Source organism: Protobothrops mucrosquamatus, unplaced genomic scaffold (assembly GCF_001527695.2).
Source record: "Protobothrops mucrosquamatus isolate PMUCROS unplaced genomic scaffold, P.Mucros_1.0 scaffold664, whole genome shotgun sequence".
Classification (NCBI taxonomy): Eukaryota; Metazoa; Chordata; class Lepidosauria; order Squamata; family Viperidae; genus Protobothrops; species Protobothrops mucrosquamatus.
This window is the reverse complement of record NW_015386952.1, coordinates 65,833-87,382: the sequence shown is the minus strand read 5'-3', so window position 1 is coordinate 87,382 and position 21,550 is coordinate 65,833.

The window sequence follows — 21,550 nt, the reverse complement described above, 5'->3', positions numbered from 1 at the left end:
TCAAAATTTATTTCTTTTTAACTTATGTACAATAAAAGTCTTTGACAGTTATCAAACCTTTTGTATACAATGGTGGTAGTAGGGTTTGTATGTTGATATATTTTGTAAACATAAAGGAAAAGGACGAGGAAAGAAAATTTTTTTTACTTTATTTCTTCGTTCCAGCAAACTGGTAGAGACACATTGGCCTTGCAACATAACTTTAAATCACGAAAAAAGCTTTGCTAACAGAAGGAAAGAAAAATCACTTGCAAAGCAATGAAAAACTGATCTAAAACAGCTAAGCAGTCTTCATTTCCTTCTGCCAACTGCTCGGATTTCTTTGGGGAAATGTGCATTCAACTGGAGAAATAGACATAAATGTTTAAATTCAGACACACATTCATAACTTTTGAAATCTATCTTAAAACTATGTTCAATACAAGCTCTCCAGCTATCTATCAGTTCCATGCATGTTCCTCTAACCAGATTAGTTGCCATAAATATACAGTTTAATATTACCCTATTTATAGCAAACATCTTGGCTTCCATTCATATTAAGGACGGGGGGAGGAGGGAAGGACAACATCAATAATTTGAACTAAAGGAAAATCTGGCAGATGGCATTTTTCAGAGCATAGCACTCTCCAATATCAAATGTTTAGTTGGCATATTTGAGCCAACTAAAAGAAGAGAAGAAGAGAGAAAAAGAGATAATCACCTAATTAATTCCCATCAGTGTCAGATCAGGTTCTCCCTAGATACAGTGGCCAACAATGACATGAGTATGGGACACTGGCTAAATTTTACAAAACTGTCTGATAATCACATCAAATTTCATGATGTGAAACCCCTGGCTGCGATTTATGTGTGTCACTGCATTTCACATAATAGATGTTCTTTGCATCATCCGCAACACATTTTCTGTATAGCCATAATTCCTTGGCTATCAGTCATCTTTTCTGTTCTGCCCAGAAGAAAATCACAAGTTCTCCAGAACAGAATATAGTAATTTTGCTAAACTTTACTATTGTTTGTAATCTATATTCAAAACTATTTTTTAAAAAAATTCTCATTTCATCATGCTTCTTTACATGGGCAGGATGCACTGATTAAAATAAGAGGAGCTGTGCTTGGTACTTATTTTGACATCTTGTGATTACAGCAAGCCAGTTGGATGGAGGGAATTCTCATTTTTTTGTCAAAGTGGAAGGTGACATCTGCCACTAAATTAATATGTAAAAGCTTTCACACCCAGGGAATAATATTTTCAGCAACAAATCTTGTGCTTTTGGTTATACAGGTAGCCCTCGACATATGACCACAATTGAGCTCACAGTTTCTGTTGCTAACAGAGACATTTGTTAAGTGAATTTTGCTTCATTTCACAACTTTTCTTGCCACAGTTGTTAAGTGAATGACTGCAGTTGTTAAGTTAGTAAAATGGTTGTTAAGTGAATCTGGCTTCCCCATTGATGGGTTGCAAAAGATGATCACATGACCCTGGGACACTGCAACCATCATAAATATGGGTCAGTTATCAAGCATCTGAATTTTGATCACGTGACCACGTGGCTGCTGCAACAGTCATAAGTGCGAAAAACAGTCATGTCACTTTTTTCAATGTCTTAACTTCGAATAGTCACTAAGTGAACTGTTGTAAGTCGAGAACTACCTGTATCACATAGAGAGCATTTGATATTAAAATTAAATACTGTAAACCTAAGGAAAGAGATTGGGTTTGCAAGACTTCCTTGAATACATCAAGATTTCAGGAAATTGGATTAAGCAATAAATTATGCTCATTTGTGACTGTCAATCTATAGTAAAACAAAGAAAAAACAAATATTCTGTCTAAGGAGTTGCAACACAAGTAGAAATGTGGTCAGACATATTAGTAAATAGTAACAGAACCCAGAAATATACCATTCCATAATATAAATAGATGCCATTCTAGAACATTTTAAATGTTTTAGGTTAATATCAAATAAATCATCTTGTGGCTTAATGAAATATGCAAATAAAGTAACATTCCAACCACACTATTCTGAAAGTCCAAGAATGATTGCTGGAATTGGGTATGTCAAGTTTATGGGTATGCCAACAAAAAGAAGGTGACATGATAGCAGTGTTCCAATATCTAAGGGGCTACCACAAATAAGAAGAGGTTAACCTATTCTCCAAAGCTCCTGAAGGCAGAACAAGAAGCAATGGATGGAAACTAATCAAGGAGAGAACCAACCTAGAACTAAGAGGAAATTTCCTGACAGTGAGAACAATTAATCAGTGGAACAACTTGCCTCCAGAAGTTGCGAATGCTCCAACACTGGAAGTTTTTAAGAAGAGATTGGACAACCATTTGTCTGAAATGTTATAGGGTTTTCTGCCTGAGCAGGGTGTTGGACTAGAAGACCTCCAAGGTCCCCACCAACTCTGTTATTCTGTCTTGGTTATGGCTAGTTCAGTCAGGCACAGAAACAATTTCCATCACCTGCTCATGAGTCTCACCTGACTTCCTTCCCGTTTAAAGGCAGGAGACACTAGGTACCCACTGAGCAGTTTTTCAAACAAAATTAAATTAATTTTTGGTATATAATTAATAAAAGCTTGTCCACTGCAGTGTGAAATAAAATGTATTTCATGTCCTATTTTTAATTCTATTTCATGACGAATAGAAGCAGAATAAATCTTTGCTACATATTTGTACTATCAGAATGATGTTTAAAAGGTATTTTCCTTTAGATATTTCTTGTATATAACGTATTTACTTCACACTTTGGAATTTTCATCCTTTATCTCAATCATTCTTATAGCAAAGCTGCAGAAAAACCGTGTTTTGTGCATCTAGCCAAAATTAAGTATAGTGCAGGGCATGCCAATATGTATAATGGTGTAATAGTATGGAATTTCATGAACCTGGAGCAAAATAATCATTTCAGTTGGGATTGTTCTGATTCATACTTCATAATCTTTTAACCACCCTCTTAACAAGCTTTTAGCTGAAGTGGCTGGTAGCATACTTGACATTGAATAATAATCCAAACTATGAGAAACCTCACTTCTCATTTACAAAGAGGATTCTCACACAGGATACTAAGAAATGATTTGTTTCAATATGGTTCACCAAATAAGTCACACATAGCTATATTCATGAGAACATATTTGATTATACTGTAAGCTGGTGGTTTAGTTCATACATCACCCTGAGCTAAAATCAGACATATTATGTGAAGCAGGCTGCAGAGACGCAGCTAAATTATGTTAAAATTGTAATATGATTACTTTAGCATTTTTAGCCAAAAGGCTAATTCAATTCTGATACTAGATCATTCCTAAGTGCATCAGGTTACAGGAACCTCTTATTGTTAAGAAGTCTACTGTTACTGCATTTATGAAAACAGCAGGATGCAAATTTGAAAAGCTGCTGTTTGTCATGTAGCAAAAGGACAAATGTTATTTATCCCTTGATATGACATCTGAGCTGGCCAGGTTTAAAATTAATAAGCATAAGGTACTGTGGGTATGTTTAATCAAAGGCTATGGGGTGCTCTGCATGCATATTTAATATTGATTTTAATATAAATGAAGAAATTATATAAAGAATGTCAAGGAACTACAAAGGTAATATAGAAGACATGTTTCTACCACCTTGTCTGCTATTAGCAGGGCTTTTTTTCCTCATAGAACTCCCAGAACGGAGTTCTGGCACCTTTTTTGGATGGAACCTTGTAGGGTAGACAAGACAGGCTGTATGATGTGTGTGAGTTCCGGCACCTTTTTTTTTTTTTTTTTTTTTAGAAAAAAAGCACTGGCTATTAGTAAGGGTAAAAAATAGCTGGCCACAAACAGATGCAATGACCACTGGAAATACAGGTATTATTATCGATAATAATGAAAGGATGGCTTCAAACTTTCATCGCACCAGGCATAAGTTAATATAGTAACTTTTCACCCTCTTTTAAAGTTATAGGTAAACAAAACCTCTTCTCCCCATAGCTTAATTTTTATCTGTATGCAATCAAAAAATAGTTATCGGGTCTGGTGCATTAGGAATTACCAGAAATATCAAAAGTATAAAAAGTTTTTTGTGTAAAGAACATGAACCATCATAAAACAAATGATGTAATGTCACAACCGTTGTCTGTTTTAGTCTCCATTCATTTCATTGGGGCTTATATACAATTAATGGAAGATGCTATGATTTCTCTTTCTTGGCGTTTAACATAGATATTGAAAAGTATACATGGCATAGAGCCTGGTTATTTGAAGGATTGCCCATCTCCCATCACTTTTGCCTGACTGATTCAATCCTGCAGCGATGAGATGTGCTCCAGGTTCCCTCAATTAAACAATGCCATTTCTTAGGACCCCTTCGTTATTCCCCCTCTGAAACAAGGATCCCCCCAAGATGTGTATGGCACCCACTCTGCCATTGTATAGAAAAACCACGAAGATGTGAGTCTTTACCCACCCTTTGGCAACAGAGAATCTTTCATGGGTTAGCCATCTTTTATTTTATTGATGCTATTGTATTTTCTTTGATCGATTCAATTCAATTCAATTCAATTTATTACAGCCAAAGGCCACACATAAATCAAACATCCAAATAAAACAAAACTAGACAGAACCATCACAAGAGGACATAGCAATACATCACAGTCAATGGTGCAATCAATGGTTTTACAGGTAGTATATCAAAAACAAGCTATCCTCAGAAACTGAATCATACTGACCTGACATTAAAAAATACAATGGGTTTAGTCTAAAACAGGATAAAACACATAATAAAATCAATTTTAAAAGATTATTAAAAAGATCTAAAATGATTATGTTTCTGGCGAATCCCCAATGCTGCAGCATAGAATCTGGCCACCTGCGCCGTGATCTCTGCCTGCTCATCTTTAAGCAGCCACTGGAGATAGATACTTTCCGAACGACCAGGATATCTATCAATTATGGGGAGGATTTTCTTTGATTGTTGTAAGCTGCACAGAGTCATTGAGAACCATACAGGTTTAATAAATTATTAATAAATTATTACCATCATTATTAACATTCCCAAAGCAGAGCATGAGACTCTCTTTAATTGGACAGGATAATATTTTAAAAGATGGAAGCAATTATCAAGTGCTTCTATCTTTTTAAATATTAAAATCTCATAAGACAGATTCTCTTACGCCAGTTTAAGCATCCAAGCCAAATTATCAGATGCTCAAGTTAATCTCTTTTCTAATCAATGTATTATCAGATTCTGCAGTAAAAATATTACAAAATTTAAAAAAAATGTTGCCCAAGGAATGTTGAACTGCAACTAAATCACACCATGACCAGATAGAAAAAAGATTCAATCAGCAAGTCTGGAAATCTATCTTTGCTAAATTTCAGATTTAGTAAAAGGGCCTGTAAACTACATAGTTAGAAAGAAGGAAGATGCAAGAATTCTCTGCAAGAATGTGTCCTAGTAGCTACAATCAAAAGTGCAAATTATTTTGGATAAGTAATCTTCAGCTTTATTTCTCTCTGTGAGCCAGAAGGAAGCTACATGCCAGGTAACTATTAGATAATAAGCTGCATGTACTAAATCCAATTGTTAAAATATTTTTCCTGTTGCACTGTAGTTGATAGGCATACATTTCATTTCAAATAGTTTCTTTTTGTAGCTTGTCAGTGGAATAATATCTTGTTATTTCAACATTATCAGCCTTCCAGAAAAAGCTGACAACAGCGATTTTCTTGGAAGATTTTTGAGACCCCACTGAGCTTTATTTGTCACATCTCTTGCGTTTCTCTGTTTTATTGTATTTTCTCACAAAGCCGCTGAGAATCTTTTGATTGTGGTAGATTCAGGTTTGATTAATAAATAAATACTTTTGAGGACTTTTTTGAGATTTCCAATTATGGAATTACAGTATGTACTCTAGCTCCACACATCTTTGGAAGTATTTCAGTAAGCTTTAATTTTCTTTTTTTAATAAACAGAGTGATTGGTGGAAGTGGCTGTGAACAGATGCAAGGTATAGTGCTTAGTACAGTTAGAAAGTAGGACCCTTATTTGCATAATTAGATGGCAAAGGCAGGGCTTTTTTTCTCATAGAACGCTCAGAACGGAGTTCCGGCACCTTTTTTGGATGGAACCTTATAGGGTAGGCAAGGCGGGTTGTATGACGTGTGTGAGTTCCGGCACCTTTTTTTTTTTTTTTTTTTAAAGCACTGGGCAGAGGTATTAGGTTTATGTTTAAAATTAAAACATAGCTCAGCAACGAATACCTAAAACAAAGGAAAGAACATGCCCGCTCTAGGGTAATAAGGCCATCATTATTTTTCCTTGACACAGGCATATGAACCCTATTTGCATAGCCCCATATGGGTGTCAAAGCAGCTGAAAATAAGACATATATTTTCAAAAATAATGATTTACAGAAGAAAAGTATAGATTTGTAGGAAGTCAATATGAGTCTCCTGTACTTGAAAATATGTAAAACACGATTTCAATAGCCTTCGGTTAGTCCTCAACTTACAACCACAGGTGAGCCCAAAATTTCTGTGGCTAAACAAGGCAGTCAACAACAACAACAACAACAATAATAATGTTGGAAGGGACCTTAGAGGTCATCTAGTCCAACCCCATGCTCAGGCAGGAAACCCTATACTATTTCAGACAAATGGCTGTCCAGTCTCTTCTTAAAAACTTCCAGTGTTGGAGCATTCACCGCTTCTGGAGGCAGGTTGTTCCACTGGTTAATTGTTCTAACTGTCACAAAATAAGTGAGTTAAAATAAGCTAAGTGAGTTTTGCCCAGTTTTATGACCTTTTTATGCCACAATTGTTAAGAAATTCACTGCAGTTGCTAAGTGAATCACGCAGTCATTAAATGAATCTGGCTTCCCCTGTTGATTTAGCTTGTCAGAAGCCAGCTGGGAAGATTCCAAATGGGGATCACATGATCCCAGGAGAGTGCAACTGTCATAAATACACGCCAGTTGCCAAATGCCAAATTTTGATCGAGTGGCCATGGGGATGCTGCAACAGTCATAAATGTGAGAGCTGGTCATAAATCACTCTTTTCAGTGTCGTTGTAACTTCATACAGTCACTAAACAAATAGTTGTAGGTCAAGGACTACCTGTATTATCTAAAATTCTTCTCAAGCATCCAAAGCTTGCAGAATCAATAGGAATACATAATATATGTATGTTTCTTTTCAGTTAGTAAAAGACATAAGGACAGACATCAGGGTATTTCACATAATCACTTAATCCCATTGCTTAAAATAAAATAACCTATGTTACTAAACTCAAATGAACTACAGTCTACTGCGGATTCAAAAATCTTTCAAAATTTGATCTTATAATTTGTACGATTAGCTGAGGGTTTTTGTTGTTATAACTGCCAACTTCTGATTTAATAAGGAAGCAAAACTGAGATCCATTAAGCAAATACAATCTACTAAATTCAGTAATGACATTAACCTGCACAGTAACACAAGTATATGTTTTCCTCGAATAATGTTCTTTTTAAATTTTTTAAAAATGCTTATGTGAATTAATTCTTCAGAATTTGATAGATGAGAACAACTATTGTTATGTTATTGGTTAAGGTGCAGCTTAATTTTATGAAAAGAAGCAAATTTGCAATTTCTTTAGCTTGTAAAGAGGATCAGAAAGGCTGGGGAAATTATATTATTTAGCAAACATTGTCGGAATTTTCAAGCACAATGAAAGTGATTATAGGTAGTCCTTGAATTGCAACCACAATTGAGCCCAAAATTTCTGTTGCTATGTGAGAAATTTGTTAACTGAATTTTGCCCCATTTTGCCACTTTTTCTGCCACATTTGTTAAGTGAATCACTGCAGTTGTTAAATTAGTAACACGGTTGTCAGAAAAGATGATCGCATGACTCTGGGACACTGCAACAGTCATAAATATGAACCAGTTGTCAAGCATTCAAATGTAAATCACATGACATGCTGCAATGGTCAGAAGTGTGAAAAATGGTCATAAGCAGGGCTTTTTTTTGTCATAGAACGCCCAGAACAGAGTTCCGGCACCTTTTTTGGATGGAACCTTGTAGGGTAGGCAAGGCGGGTTGTATGACATGTGTGAGTGCCAGCAACTTTTTTTTCTTCAATTAAAGCACTGGTCATAAGTCACTTTTTTCAGTGTCATTGTAACTTCAAACGGTCACTAAGTGAACAGTTGTAAGTCAAGGACAACCTGTATGTCCCTCTTTCTCTGGCAATACTAGAAACTCTGTAATCTAACAATATAAGTCACTGAAGAACAATCATAAAATTAAACACAAATAAAAGAGGGAACTATGAAAAAGATCATATCCAGTAATGTTATTCTAACTGTCCAACAGTTAAGTTGGACAGTTAAGTTGAGTTAAGAACTCGAAATAATGTGCTTAAAATATTTCTACACTGATCCACTAAATCAGGCATACTCAACCTCTGACATGCCAGAAACCAAGGCCGCAGAAACAAGCAAAGTCCCATCCGCGGGATGCAGGCAGCACACAAAACCACGCCCCATCCGGTCCGTGGAAAAATCTCTCTCCACGGAACCGGTCCCTGGCGCCCAAAAGATTGGGTGCTGCCGCACTAAGCCTATTGACTATTACTATATCTCAACCCTTTCTACAACAGATTCTAGCTGAGATACTCATAACCACAGGCAATAATCACTGCACTTGTAATATTTTTTCCTGATGCATATACAAAAAGTAATCCTTTTTAATGATGTATATTTTGCATACTTAACATGCCTGATCATCCCTGTGATGGAATACAAGGAGCTATAAATTAACTTGATGCATTTTAATGAAGGTATTAATCATCGGTTTTAAATTGTTGGAACCTGAATGGAAATGTGATCCGTTGTGCTATTTTCTATGCCCTACCATCTTTAAGAAACAGAAAGATCCATTGTTTAAAGTCAGAATACTCCCCAAAATTATAACTACTTTAAGGCTGAAGGGTTCTGGAACAAAGGGAAATTGTTTAGTCTAACTGTTGCTTTCTTGCTTTTTGTAATCAGCTTTTGCACCAGAGAAATTTCATGCAAGTTTGGGAAACATGTACATGGATGTGATATACTGAAGGAGAGAATAAGGGAGTGTACAGGAATGATTAATGTCTTTCTTATGATGTAATGGCTCTGTTGTCTGATTTTCATTGGCTAACAAAGTTTATAAAGCAATGCTACCAACTTTCTAATGCGTAGCACTTCTGGACGTAACTCTGCCAGCGTTCCAGATTGTTGGCCACCCAACTGCTTAATTTGATCAAATAAAGTGCTGCTTGATCAAGAAGTCTCCGCTTGGGTTATCTGATTAGATTGATATGGTATCTCAAGTTCAAGTAAGGGACTGGGATCTTACAAGGCCATGGATTATTATAGTTCATCTATTATTACAAGTAAGCCCATAAACACTAGAAACAGAGAATTCTTTGAAATATATAGTAGTTCTGAGTGTCAAAGCCTATTCTTTGGCACCCATCAGGAATCATATTCTGCTACTGAATCAGACTATGGCCCTATGCCAAGCTTCCGGGTGAAGAACAAAGTGAGTTTGACACAGGAGATGTTGCCATACTAGAATTCAGTCAGACATAAAACACTCCAAATGAGTCTTCCTTTTGATCCATAATCTATACATGTATATCATTAAATATGAAATGGGAATATGAAAAAGGATGGAATAACAATATTGGGATATTTTCTTTTGAAGCCCACTAAAGAGAATATGCTACTGATAGCATACTCCAAGATATAGGCCTCTCACCAAATTCTTAAATAGGTAAGTGTGTACTAAATTGTAGCTCAAATTATCCATGTCAACATGTGTATTGCAAGTCTCAAATATTTTGATTATGTAATGCTCTCAAATGAAATAATAATAACTGAAGAAAGAAGAAAGGGGGGGGGGGTTAATTCAGGCTGCACAAGACCAAGTGTGAACAAAGCCAGAATTGAGAAGACAACAACAGACAGCAAATGCCACCTCTGCAAAGAAGCTGAAGAAACAGTGGATCAGTTAGCTGCTGCAAGATGATTATACAGACTGACTACAAACAATGGCATGACAAAGTAGCACCGAAGCAGCACTCAAATATTTGCAAGAAATACAATTTGCCAGCAAACAACAATTGTTGAGTTCACAAAAAAAGTAATAGAAAGTGAAGAAGCTAAAGGGGTCAGAGACTTTAGAATTCAAACAGACAAGCACCTACCACATAACACCCCAGACTTAACAACTGTCAATAAGAAAGACAAAAAAGTTTGGATAGTGGATGTGGCAGTATCTGAATATACCAGAAGAGAAGAGAAAGAACTGGACAAGATATCAAAATACAAAGACCTGCAAATAGAAGTAGAACAACTATGACCAAAGGAAACAAAGATAGTACCAGTACGTATAGCACCTTGGGTACAATCCCAAAGCATCCGGGCACCATTTGAACACCATCAACATTGATAAAATCACCATCAGTCAACTGTAAAAGGCAACTTAACCTGGAAAGGTTTATCTCTTGCCAGGATGCCTTTAACAGCATAAAAAAACATCTACCTATCCTAGGTCTTTGGAAAGGACTCAATATGTGGATAAAATGCCAAATTTAGTCTAAACCCCTGACTAGCTATGAGATCAACCAACTGGAACCATCAAAACATGGATTTCAAAAGCAAATATACCAGTTTTGGAAAGAAAGATTTCAGATTTACAGATTAATGAAGAGATACCTATGGAACAAAGTTATGTAATTTTAAAACACAAGTTCTTTGCCAATGAATTGGAAGCAATTGAAAAGCAAGGTCAAAGTTTTTACCTATAACAATACCAATTTGCAGAATGAACAAGAAGCAGTAGGAAGTCAAGAAACTATTGCTGTTAATGAATAATAACAAGGAAAAGAAACTGAAATTGTTTTTTTAAAAAAACCAAGCACTATCAGCTAATCAAGAACTAGGTGGGAAAAGCAAGGACCAAATGAAAGAACCTGAAAGAATACATTTGACAAAATTGAATCAAATTAGAAAGAAAACTTTGGCTGTTAAGTATTAATTAAGCTGTTAAAATTATTCCAACTACAAACCATGCTGCAGCCTATGTATCCACTGGTGAATAGGGTCTTAAAATACAAAGGAATGAAGTTATTAAGAAAAACCTAAATGGAAAATACAATTGGAATTGATGATAAAGAAAATGTACATGGATTTGAACAATTTGAAGAATTTGAGGTAGGGAAACTTGAAGAATAAGAAAATCAAAACTAATCTCTGGTGAAGGACTATCTAAAGAGTAAAGGAAATGCAGAGGCTGTAGTAGAACTATTGAAATAAAAAGTCATAGCTGTTGCAAATCAACTGTTATGACAATCAAATAATTCTGTTCTAGCAGAATTTGCAGTTCAGAGCAAATCAACATCAATTCTACAAAACCCTTGAAAATGGGAAAGGATTGATCACTAATAATGAAAAGTCTAACAAACAAGAGACCCTAAAATTTTGGAAGGTTTGTGGGAAAACAACATAGGAATGCAATATGGATCAAACAAGTTGAAAACTCAGTGAAAGTACTCAGTATGGAAGACATTAGGATAACTGAGGAAATGGTACAAAAGCAATCAAAGAAGATCAAAAACTGAAGTTCTCCTGGACCAGACGAGTTCAATCCTGACTGGCTCAAGGTTGATTCCTTCTGAGGTTGGTAAAACGAGGAACCAAATTGTTGGGGGCAATATGCTGACTCTGTGTAAACCGCCTATTGCTATTGGAGTAAGTGCAGAAATTTCTTGAAAACAATAATAGTGAAGACTAAATATAGAAAAGAAACAATTGAAAATGGAATTATTAATTGAAAGAATAAGCTAATGGACATTACCTGACTGATATAGAAGGCAATGCTGAGAGAAAATCCAAATGGAGTTATTTAACATTGGGAGTATTAAAGAAAGAAACTGAAGGCTTTATTTTAGTGGCTTAAGAAAAAGCTCTGCAAATTAATTGAATAAAAGAAAAATTTCAACATGTAACAATAGCAAATGTTGCTTTGGTAGTAAAAAGGATGAAACTATTGACCCTTTGATCAGTGGCTACCACACAATTTCCCAACCTGACTACAAACAGTGTCCTAACCAAGTTGCCAGAATTATTCATTAGGACCTTTGCCAGAGGTTTGGATTTGAACGTAGTAAAAAGACCAGTAAATTGAGCAGGTTTTGAAAAACGAGTAAGATCTTATAGGATTTTAAGTTCCAAACAGACTGGCATCTTGTTCATAACATGCCTTACATAATAGTTATCAACAGATCAACAAGGACCATATCAGATATTAGAGTTTCTGAGCAACTGTCAATAAGTAGGTAATGGGACTCAGGAATTATGGCTGGGAAACCAGGGCCTAGCCATAGAAGAACAACACTGGAAGAACTGGATGAACAACAACCACAGACAAGACCAAAGCATAGTATATTTGAAAATTGCACCATTATGGCCTGCTATTTAAATCTGAACTAACAAAGTGGGTCTTTTTAAAGCAAATGTTTGGACATTGGAAAAGAATTTATCCAGACTCATCAAACCATCAGCAAATCAAAGGAGATTCATTAACAGAAATAAAATATTCAGGGAAGCAGAACTGGAAGAGATTCAGAAAAATTGTGAAAACAAAAGACCCCAAAACAATAGTAGAATAGAAGAAACTTGGATAACAACAATTGGAAATATAAAAGAAATAACTGATATGAACAACACAAATGATAACTTACAGTAGAAGAAGGAATAATAACAGAACCAACGCAGGCCAACACTAATTCTGCACATGCAGAATTACCAGTAAATGTAAATTGCCAGCATTGGAAGTAGTGCCCCCAAAAGACCTGGCATAATGAAGAATGTGAATAAGGCACTTGTAAGGATTAAAGTTACATCTATTGAGCAGACCAATCAGGTTGTCTACATTACAGCAGTGATGGTTACAGAACAACTGGGTATCAAAATTAAAAAAGCAAAAGCAAAATCATATTTAATTATATTTAATCCCAAAATGGAAGATCAGATTGGAGGCCAAGATAAAAATCAGATGCAAATAATTTAAGAAACATGAAAAAGCAAACATTGAAAAATGTATGGATCAATAAAAAATATTGGCTTAACACCAGAAAAATTGAAGAAGCAACAAATAACAGCAATAGCTGAGAAAATTGAACACTACGAGGCACAAATCATACAAGCAAATTGGCTATTACAATTGGACAAGAGGCAATTCTGCCAAAGTGTAAATGACCAGGGCTTTTTTTTCTCATAGAACGCCCAGAACGGAGTTCCAGCACCTTTTTTGGATGGGTTATATGACGTGTGTGAGTTCCGGCACCTTTTTTTTTTTTTTTAGAAAAAAAACACTGTAAATGACAATAGAAATTATGAAAATTGAAAACGAAACAAAAAAGAGACAATTCAGCTTTGGAAAGATCTGTGAGAAACTCAAAAATATAATAAAAATGCAAAAATATTATAATGAAAATGATGGGTGGATTAAAAAAATGAATTTTGTAAAAATCAAAAGGAAGGCCTAATAATAACAGCAAAAATAGTGAAAAATCAAGTGAAAAGGATTAAAAACTGGACATCTGGAAATGCATGGATTTTGGCTCAAATATCTGTATCTCATATCTAATTGAGTTGTTTGGCTAAACAACGGAACACAGTATTGCCTAAAGGAGACATCAGATACTGGATAATAACTGGCAAAAGATAACTGAAAGGGACAACACTAGGAAACTATAGGCCAATAACACACAGTCTACAATATTTAAATTACTCACAGACATTATAGCAGATAACATCCAAGACACTTCAGAAGAAAATTACATCCTCCCAACAGGATGGAAAGGAAAGGAAAGGAAAGGTACAAAAGATCAATTTCTGATTAATAAAGTGATTCTGGAGAACTGCAAATTCTAAAAAAAATGAACTGGATTAATTATAAAAAGTTGTTTGATTCATTACCACTTACAGTGGCTGAATCATCAAAAGTTTGGAAACAATGATATCAGTAAAATCATTAGAATGCGTATAGAAAAAATAAGGAAGCAATGGAAGACAAAATTGGTGGTTGGAAATGAAAAATATGAGCTTTTTAATATTAGATGATGCATCTTCCAGGATGACTCATTATCATCCTTGCTATTTTTCATTGCCATGTTCCCATTTCCAGTGATTTAAAATATATATATATATATCGGCTATCAAACAGTAAAAAAAAATGCTAATAAATCTCACCTTTGCTTTATATGGATGATCTGAAGCTTTATGGAAAATCAGAAATTGAAATCCAGTCATTGACAAACAGTGTAAGAAGTTGTAGCACAGATGTAATAATGGAATTTGGCCTAGAGATATGTGCTACTATACCAATAATGTGGGGTACATTTATGAACATTAATGGAATTGAAATGCCAAATGACCAAACCACTAGGAGTCATCAGGATGAAGCCTACACACATCTGGGCATTTTATAGTTATATAACATCACGTATGAACAAGGTAAAAATGTAATTAATAAAGAGTACATCCAAAGAGAATTTTTTACTCTGTTACCCCATCCTGAGAATGGAAGTATTTCAAATATATTCAGCAATTACTAAAATTTTCTGATTTACATTACTTTTTCCTCCCAAAAGCAGTGTTTTATTCTAGGTTTTTCATTTAAAAAATACATTATAATGCATTAGAAGAAATTTCTCTTCTGCAATTGTAATATCATGACTTACACTAAAAAATAACAATTGTGTTTATCTAAGATTTAGACAGTGAATACCAAAAGTGTTATGATATAAGTCACGGGTGTCAAACTCGCCATGTCACGTGAGGTGTCACGACATATCGCGACTCTTTTTGCATTGCCGGCAATGGGGTAGGTGGGGCTTTGGTATGATGAAACTTGCCCATGGGCCGGCAGTTTGACACCCCTGATATGTGATACGATGTCCTCAAAAATAAACAATCTAAAACTTATTGATTTCCATTGCAGAATTAAAAGGTGGACACAAATTACTGCACTGCAGTAAGTATAGAAAATAGATCTATTTTTCTATCAAACGGTGAAACATAGTAAACAGCCCAACCAAAGAAACTCTAAGACCACTCACACCAACACTGACAGGCAAGCCACTAGAATATAAACTGACAGCAAACTACACTCCTGACTAACACTGATAATGTTACCTATTTTGGATAATGACACAACTGCAAGAAAAACAAGCAAGCTCAGAGAGCATCAAGGACCCCTCATGAAACATAGTAAAGACAATTTGGTCTTTGGATTAAATAGATTATCCAGTTGTCAAACCTAGTAAGTATAGGTTATTGTAAAAATATATGTCTTAAAGAAATATTGTCCTTATTACATCTCCAATAAAATGATGTTTTTGACAGTCCTTTTCTATACAAATGTAATGGAGTTGAATATATTTTAAATATTTTTGCTGTGTAAATCATAATTTGAAATCCATTGGCACTCTTGCTATAGACGTTAGGACAATATAGGAACCTGTAATTCTTTATTCCACTCATTTCTTAGCATCTGCACATCAAATTGATTTATTGATTACAAATATCCATAAAAAATTAATATGTTTTTTTTAACTTTAAAATGATTTAACAAATTGTTCTACTATCTCAGGTGTCTCAGAAGTTGAAAACGCTGCTAGTCCAAACCATATTAACAAATGTTGTAGCTGTAAATTAATGTCTAGCCTTTGCTAAATTGTTTAACAGTCCTGTCTCTGTGCCCTGAACTAAATCATCTAGACAATCTGGACAATTTAGGGCATCTGCTTGCAAAATGCACCTCTTCCCACAAGTATGACTCTTTTTTTTTTTTGGTGCTTCAGAATAAAAGACATCTTGATAGGCATTCCAAAATAAAAATATTGACCTTTTGTGGCTTGGTACAACTTCTTCCAGACAGAAAGTAAAGATCTGCTAGGTCTCAGCTGCTATTTTAGCTTCGAAGCCACCATGAATGAGCTCATTCTGTATGTCATCTAAAATCCTCCTCTTTAAAACTATTCATTCAAAACTCTTTTATTCCAACCTACATTAAACCAACAACTTCAAATCAGCAAAATAATTCTGAAGATAGAACTTACAAGCACTTGGCATTCACCTGTGTGATGAGATTGTCAAAAGTAGCCCTTGACAGGCTCATAAAATGAATGCAGTTAGTTTTCGTGTTCTGCAGCAAGAGAATGATTGCCCATTTTCAGGTTTCTATAAAAAGACCCTAATAATAAATCCAACACACAATCAAATTCATGGGAAAGTTTGAAAGATGTATTAGTCACACTAAATAATGGAGTGAATTTGTTAGGATTCTCATTGCATATGTTGTACAAGGAAGCAAATTGCCAAAAAGAAGAGGGGAGTCAACTTATTTTCCAAAGCACCAGAAGGCAAGACAAGAAACAAAGGATGGAATCTAATCAAGGAGAGAAGCAACCTGGAATTAAGGAGAAACTTCTTTAACAGTGAGAACAATTAACAAGTGGAATAGCTTGCCTTCAGATGTTGTAGGTGATTCATCACTGGAGGTTTTTAAGAAAAGACTGGGCAGCCACCTGTCTGAAATGGTACAGGGTCTCCTGCTTGAGCAAGGGGTTGGACTAGAAGACCTACAAGGTCCCTTCCAGCTCTATTCTGATTGACAAATGTTCATCAACAAAATGCTGTTGCTACTCTGATTGTTGGGTCCTAGGCAGGGGAAATACCAGTACAGGTAAATTCTATCCAATTTTGGGAATAAGTTGGTGCATCATCTGGGTTATTGTGTGGTTCTGCTGCTGGAGCAAGTCTTTGGCAACCTGATCCATAGTCAATGGACTGGAAAAAGCTTGGCAGGTGTGATTTAATCCTGTAGCCCGGTTTGCATGTTCTTCTGTGAAGATAAATGTAGCCATAGTTTCCCCCAGGACATGTTAGTACATGTGCCTAGAAACTCAACAAGTACTCATGAATTAGCAAGGTTAAGGCTCAGATGGGTTGCTTTTGTTGTAGATACAAAAAACCCTTATAATAGAGATCAGATACTATATATAATAGAGATCAGATACTATATATTCTAGCTGATTGCTGGCTGGGGAATTCTGGGAGTTGAGGTCAATAAGTCTTAAAATTGCCAAGGCTGGAGACCCTGTCCAGCCAGCTATATATAGCAACCCAAGGGTTTATTCCCAATTTTTCTGCCATTATATGGTAATAGATGTATTGCCATTCAGGCTCCAGATGTAAAGGACACCTGTGCCATATTTTAATGGTGCCTTGGGCTCTTTGTTTCAACCATGGCAACTCCAGCCCTCACAGGAAGAACATAAAAACTGAAATTTGTCCTATGTATCACAAAAACAACAGAATAATAAAATGGGAAAGGCCACCAAATCCAAGCTTCTGTTCAATTCAGAAATCCAAATTAAAGCATTTGTAACAGATGGCTGTCCAGCTTTGCTAGATCATATCCAGCAAATGGGAATTCAGTGCCTTCTTGGTTCTGCTGTTCAACTAATATTAGCAATACAAAGTCTTCCTTTAACATTCAACCACAATCTGATTGCCTGTAATTTATGGCATGTTTTGCATTCTGCATTGTCTTCCTGACACGCCTTTTCAGGTTTTAGAGGAGAGCTCTCAGCTCTCAGATTGTTTCCAAACAATCTCGTACTATTGAGATGGTTAACAAATATTGGCCAACTTCAAAATAACAGAATAACAGAATTGGAAGGGACCTTGGAGATTTTCTAGTCCAACCCCCTGCCCAAGCAGGAAACCTTATACCATTTCAAACCAAAGGTTTCCAATCTCTTCTTAAAAACCTCCAATATTTGAGCACCCATAACTTCTGGAGGCAAGTCATTCCACTGATTAATTATGCTAACTTTCAGGAATTTTCTCTTTAGTTTTAGGTTGGTTCTCTCCTTGATTAGCTTCCATCCATTGCTTCTTGTTCTGCTTTCAGGTGCTCTGGAAAATAGGTTGACCCCCTCTTCTTAGTGGCAGCCCATTAGATATCATTAGATATCTCTGCTATCATGTCCCCCCCTCGTCCTTCTCTTCATTAAACTAGACATACCCAATTCCAGCAATTGTTCTTTATATGTTTTAGCCTCCAATCCACTAATCATCATTGTTGCTCTTCTCTGCACTCTTTCTAGAGTCGCAACATCTTTTTTGTAATATCTTGGCAACCCAAACAGGATGCAATATTCCAATTGTGATCTTACCAAGTCATTATAAAGTTGTACTAACAGTTCATGCGATCTTGATTCTATCCCTCTGTTAATGCAGCTAGGACTGCATTGGCTCTTTTGGCAGCTGCAACACTGCTAGGTCATATCTAAGTAATTGTCCATTAGGACTCCAAATCCCTCTCACAGTTACTACTATTGAGCCAGGTATTGAGCTTGGTAAATTATTGTGGTTTGGCTTGAAATAGTGTGTTGCGTATATCCAGTCATTGGTTTATTATATCAGGACTTTACAGGAAGTATTACTGTGACAATGTGATTATAATCTTAATTTCTGGATTTAAAGACTAAGAAAGTTGTGGACTAAATAAAGTGGTGAAAGGACTTGTAAAATAGGGCAATAAGAATGCAATTATCTGTTGAAAAGAAGATAAAATCATCTATATGTTTTTTTAACTTTGCTTTTCTTTTTGTTTTCTTGCACTTTTTTCTTTTTTCCTATGGTTATTATGTGAATTTTTAATAAATAAATATATTTTAGAAAATCTTAATCTCTGTTAATCTCTGTTTAAACCACATTAATGTATTGATTGAATGGATTCTACCTCAGCTATTTCAGGATACAATTTTTACGTTGTGCCTTATGGAGAACTCTCTTCAGAAATCAAAGGTCAAGTGTCCTAGAAAATTGACCTTTTATCCTTAAGGTTTTTGAATATTGACCTTTCCAATGTATATTATTTATATAAAAACTGATCAGTTTGTCCAAGTTGAAATATAATATGACACTGCTAAAGTATGATGTCCTGAAGTACATCACATTATAACTGACCGGATTTCTGGACTCTTGATGTTGTATTTGACATTATAAGGCCTTTGTAATCCAGAATAGTTATGGAACAACTGATATATCAGTCTGCTAAATGTTGGCTCTTGTATCTGTGTCACCGTAATATCACTGCGTAGTACCATTAATGCTGAATAGCAGCTATTTAAAGTTTTATGCAACTGGAACTATGAAAGGGATTGCTATTCTTAGAATAAACATTAATGTGGATGACTTTCAGTAAAATGTGCATCATTCAATTAAATATAAAATTATGTGTGATCTACTGAAAGGGAAGTCCAACAGCATGCAATGTGGCTCCAATAATAGGAAGCACTGCAATTAGAATCCATTTCTTGGTAAATTAAAGGAATCTTATTGCACCTTTTTTTTGACTGCTGTTTTAATACAGATTCCTTCCCATTTTAATTGTCAACTTTAGTGAGAGTATAATAATGAATTTATCATGCTGGCATGACTTTTGTGATTAACTGGCAATGAGATCCTATGGAAACAGATTCTATTTGGTGTACTTTACTGGAAGGAAGGTAATGCTCATCATATAGTGAATTCCAACAAGCAACTACATTTAATAAGGATTTGATAGGGATTCGGTACTGATGACATTAGTCACCTTTAGCATGCTTGTTAAAGATGGACAACAATATATAAAAACCCTACACATATGTACTTTACCTACTAAATCCCAAGGAGACTAGAGGCACTGTAGAAACCTATTTACTATAATTAATAAGACAATTAATTAATATGACAAGGTATTACTTCCTTTCCTTAAAACCAAAATGGGGAGGTTACCGTATACAATACAATAATCTGCCCACCTTCAGCAAGTTTAAACCTTTCATTAATGCTATCTTTTGCATGTTAAACATTGAAATGAACTTTTAAAAAAAAAAGTTTAGAAGTTACACAATCTGGATGATGAACAGGGTTGCTATGAGGAGGTTTTGAACGAGAGGAAGTCATGAGCATGTGCTTCATTTGCTGAGGACTACAAAATACTGTTCTTCATTTCAGTACAGCATCACATTAAATTCTACAATATAGTTAAGCCACATATTATGTCAGGACATAATGAAGTGGAGAAAATACTGCCAACTTTGCATCAGCAAGATTTCACCTATTACTCACATCCATAAGAATAGAAGTTGAACTCACCTGCACTGTTTTAGCTTGTCCTGAAATCTGGGTCCAGATTTAGGCCACAGTGCTTTTTCTGTCTCCTGGAAATGATGCAGGACTTCTAAATAGTCATGCGTACAATTTTATTGCCAATATTTCAGAGATACGTTTGCTTGACTCAAGTTTACCTGTACTGCAGCAGGAACAATCAGAATTATGGAGCCATAGCATTGGGAGGTAGCCTAAAAACTATCTAGAGCAGAGTTTCTCAATTTTTCCAGCTTTGCGGACTGGCGGGGGGAGCGGGGATGTTGCCATGCAAGCAGCTGGCAAGCACCCACACGCATGTCCATTTGCATGAGCAGCATGCATGCACCCCTGCCGCTCACGCAAAATGGAGCATGTGCACACACGCTCACACGCTGCACGTGCAAATGGGGCTGGGCATGTGCACTCGCCCGGCGTTTCTGTGGCCCGGTTGCAAACACCTCATGGCCCACTAGTGGGCCACGGCCCAGAGGTTGGGGACCTCTGATCTACAGCATCTTGCTCAGTAAAGGATCCACTACTATAGCATCTCTGTCAGATTACCTTCCAGGCTCTGAAGGCCTCTAGTAAAAGTAGCAATCTAGACAGGTCACAGAAGACTGTCATCTAAGCTGCCTCACAGATACATGATTTATATTGTGACTGTGCCTTCAAATATAATACCACATTAAAACCTCCATATTTTCTGACAGCACTTTGCACACAATGCCTTTCAGTGAAGCAATTTCCTGTATTCAGATACCCGTCATCAGGTGCACAGTAGTGAAGCGTGTAGAAATCAAGCTTGAATCAGGTTTTTGTCACTGAGAAATGAATCACGATAATTCTATTGTACAAATGTTATCAACTTGAATTCGCAAGACATTTTAGTACTTTCTTATATATCAGATTGCTTCTTGAAAAATTTTTAAAGGAATTTTCTTGAAAGAAAATCTCAGTAGCAAAACACAATACTTCAGAAATCCAGTTTCCTGAACCTCTCCAAACGTACAGAGTTATCTTTGAATGTGGACAATAAATAGTTAAAGTCTGATGCTCTGATTTATACAAAATGGGCCTGATCTCTGTTAAATTATGTTAGACTTTTCCCTCTCAGTTCATTACAGGTAATCCTCAACAACCGAGACCAGAATATTAGTTGTTAAGTAATGTGGTTGTTAATTGAGTCATCATATGACCAGAGCCGATTTTAAAATCATTTTTATTGTGGTTAAGTGAATCGTGTGGTTGTTAAATGAATTGTGCGATCATTAAGCAAATTCAGCTTCCCCAATTTGCTGGTTGGAAGTTGGTTCAAAAGGTCGCAAAT